We start from the raw sequence: 3928 nt of genomic DNA, 5'->3' as shown, positions 1-3928 counted from the left end.
TAAATATCATACAAGATAATCATAAACTCATAATATAAATATAATAATTTATAAGATGAAATAGTAGATAGTTATCTTACTTGGATCCACCCAATCAAACCACTCTGCGATGCAAACATGGATCCGAGGCCCGACTTCTTATCTTGCATGCTTGCTCAAGGCGACGAAATTTGTCGCAAATCTTGTCGGACCAGGTCGCACCAACTCACCTCCACATGATCTCCGCATCATTGCCAAAGCAACGTTATGATTGTAGATGAAGTTGGTTACCTGTCTTGCACTCTCAACGGTGTTGTGGACAATGCTGATTTTTCCAATGTCCTTCAAAGATTAGGTCAATTGAATGTGCAGCACAAGGTGTCCACATAAGGTTATAATCGGTGAAGCCATCAACACTTCACCGGCCTTCTTATAGTTGGAGCCATTGTCGGTGACAATTTGCACCACATTTTCCTACCAACCTGGTCAATCACATCCTGCAGAGACCCATGATATATCCGTGGTCTTTCGTATGACCGATAGCATCCACTCGATTTCAAGAAGACAGTTCTCCAATCACAAGATACCATGAAGTTGATGATGGACTTTCTCGTCGGGCCGGTCCATCCATCGGACATGATGGTGCATCCATAAGTATCCCAAAAGGGTTTCATACTATCAATATACTCCTGCAGCTCTTGCTTCTCCTCTTGAAGGAGGGTGGTCATCAACTCGTAGGGTTGGGACCACTATATCCGGGCCTGCCGCTGCAATAGTATCAATCATATTCGTATAGTATGGACCCCTGTCTGTGTTTGTTGGGATGTGATTGTAATAAATCCACTTTGACATTGCCTTCTTTACCTTCTTTGCCATACCTTTCCATGCACCGATATCTTGGGCTGCTTGGCCCCTTTTCTCCCGAATGTATCGGGATCTTGCTCCATGGTCGGGTCCGGACGGCGTGGATAATCGATGGTTGCCGTGGTAGTGGCACCGAACGGTCCCGAACCCGATGTATGAGGGGCCCGCCGACTCGTGATCCGCCAAACATGCCAAATACACCACCCCTCCCCCCGAATCGGAAGGTCTAGCCCCCGTAGGCCTAGATGGACCAGCTCCCGTAGCTCTAGCTCGGCCATATCCCGCTCCCGATGGTGCAATCGTCTGCTCTCTGCCATGGCCCGCCGCATATCCCTCTCCTCCTGATCTCTGTCCACATCAACAGGATCAACATCCCTATCATCATCTGAATCATCCACATATGATGACGGCCCCCGCACTGCATCATCTAGTGCTTTGTTGACTTTCCTGCGATCATCTTTCTTCTTCCCCTTTTGTTTTTGTAAATCCCTGAGTAACTTGATTACATCTGGATGGGCCTCTGTGCATTTAGTCACATCCTTTGAACTCCCAGTGATGTGACCCTTGAACCTACTGATGCCACTTGAGTATATTCTTTTGTGACAAAAATTACACTCAGTTTTATTTTTGTCTCCATCAATAGCCGTACAATATTGCCATGCTGGGTCAGTCCTCCCTCCTACTGCTGATCTCTCAGGTTGTCCCTGACCCTGTCCTTGACCCTGTCCCTGTCCCTGGTCTCGTCCACCCTGGGAAGACCCAGTTCCCCTCTGACTCCCACTAGCAGACATGATGACTGTTGCATTCAAATAACATTAACAAATAACAACATCATTATAATTGTTTATACACATATAAACAATCATATATGAAATTATGAATATTGCATGTATGATATAATTATAAAAATAGCTGCCCATATATCAAAACCGCGATGAAGCCACATGGACAACACAACCAACAGTTGAAAAATACTTATATAATTATTCCATAATTTTCAAAACATTCCCCCCCCCCCCATTTTCCCCTATTTTTTGCATTTTTCATAATTATTGATATTTTTATTAATATCAGGATATTTTTTGAAAAATAAAATAACTTATTTTTGGGTCAAAAAATATTTCGACTCCGTGAGTCCATAGATCGGCTCACGGAGTTCCACATATGTTTTTTCTATCATCATACAACCACTGTATCACTTAAAAAGTAATCATACAAGATAATCAAAATATCATTTTTTACCCACAAAAATAAAAAAATTAAATACTTTGGGAAAAAATTCCGACTCCGTGAAATCGTAGATCGTCACATGGTATTCAACATATATTAATTTCAAAATCATCCAACATCATATAGCATGCATTTTGTGAAAAATTACTTGGATAAGAATGGTTACCTGTTTGACGAAAAAACTCTCGGATCATGCGAAACGGCTACTGATCGACAGAAACAACGTGATATCCGGCAACAAGGAAGCAAGATGTACCCGTAGATGTCGAAGATCGGACGAAAATATAGTGAAAAGTGCGAAAAATGAGAGAGAGAAGCTCTGGAGAAGAGAGAGAAGAGAGAGAAATTAAAAAAAAATTCGAACGAAATTCGGTCGCCAGAAGTCGGCGATAAATCGCCGACTTCTCGCGATGTCGGTGTCGCTGGGGGGTGTCGTATCGCCCCCGAGCGACATGGCGACATATCGCCCTGTGTCGGCGATATGTCGCCGACATTTTGTCACATGTGAGCACATCTTGCTTCTTTTTATTTTTTTGTTTTTTGTTTTTTGTATTGGTGTTTTTTTAATATTTGGAAATGTAATGCCGCTGCAAGGGTTAAAACCAAGACCTTTCCACTGAGGAGTATGGACATTTTAAGAACGGCTGGTTTGCCCGAGAGGTTAAGGGGGAAGACTTAAGATCTTCTGCACATAAGTGCGCGTGGGTTCGAACCCCACAGCCAGCACTTTAAACATATTTGCACATCCTGCTTTTCCGTTTTCATCTTTTGGGCAAAAACCACATTTCCCCACCCGATAGAATCAAAACGGATATCAATAGATCCATGCCAAAAATAAAGGAAGAAAAATCTTTTGGCAAAGTGGATCCACATTTCCCCACCCGATATTTGTCCATATGATTCGCGAATCAAAACGGATATCAATCATTATAGAGATCCATGCTAAAAAAATTAAAGGCCCGAACCGAACCTTAATGGGCCGTAATTGGGCTGAGGGTTGTGGAGCCTGCACCAACTTGAAACCGAACCGCAACTCGTTTTGTAATTTTACATTAAATAATATTTGAATTATTATATTACCATTAGGTAGTTGGTATCATGGTACCTCGTGTCGGCGATTAATCGCGGACACGAGGGCGATATTTCGAGGTGTCGCTGGGGGGCGACATGAAACCCCCCAGCGACATCGACTTTACCCTTTGTTATATCGCCGACGGTCGAAAAAGTCGACGACGTCGTCAATGAGTATTGTATCTTTTTCCTCTTCTCTGCAACCTCAACATGACTGAAACCAAGATGATGAAGAAGAAGGAGAAGCAAAAGGCGTCGTTAGTGACAGACGAGATCAGAGCAAGTGCAGAGGTTTACTGTTTACCATGGAGACGAAATGGGGCAAGAGAGCAAGCAATTCTTCCTCAAAGAAGCTGGATTGCCTAACCAGAGTCCATGTTTCAATTCACTAGAACTCAGGCCTTTATCTTTTTGTTGCAGAGATAACCCGATTTACCCAAAAAAAGGAAAATCGCTGAAGTTCTTGGGTTTGAAAACCATCTCTCAGAATTTTCATTGAATAGAAAACGTATGGGAAAGAATTCTAAATAAAAACTTACTCATCTGAGAGAGACTCCAATGACTGTAACTTAGAGCACCAGTACAGAATTTCAAGCCAGGCAATGGATCCCTCGCTTCGATGGACAAAGAGCTTTACGAAACCCATTATCGATAATTTATGTTTTTCCACACGATATTCATGCATGAATCTTTCCATGAAGAGATCAAAATGTGAAGGGAAACAGAGATATCTCCAACACTGGGAAAAATTGGGGTTTTAGTCTTTCAGATAACTGTCGAAACT

At 42.4% G+C, this 3928-nt stretch overlaps 1 non-coding gene across 1 annotated transcript; it reads left to right on the top strand.

Annotated features, from left to right (window-relative positions):
* The first annotated feature begins 2716 nt into the window (after positions 1–2716).
* On the top strand, positions 2717–2799 carry TRNAL-UAA (transfer RNA leucine (anticodon UAA)). Its single transcript has one exon. It is a non-coding gene; the product is annotated as a tRNA-Leu (tRNA).
* The last annotated feature ends 1129 nt before the right edge of the window (positions 2800–3928 follow it).

The sequence above is a fragment of the Hakea prostrata genome, chromosome 3, assembly GCF_041222555.1.
Source record: "Hakea prostrata isolate BN-2017 chromosome 3, UWA_Hpros_2, whole genome shotgun sequence".
Lineage (NCBI taxonomy): Eukaryota > Viridiplantae > Streptophyta > Magnoliopsida > Proteales > Proteaceae > Hakea > Hakea prostrata.
The sequence above is the reverse complement of the archived record's forward strand: the minus strand, read 5'-3'. Positions and strand labels throughout refer to the sequence as shown.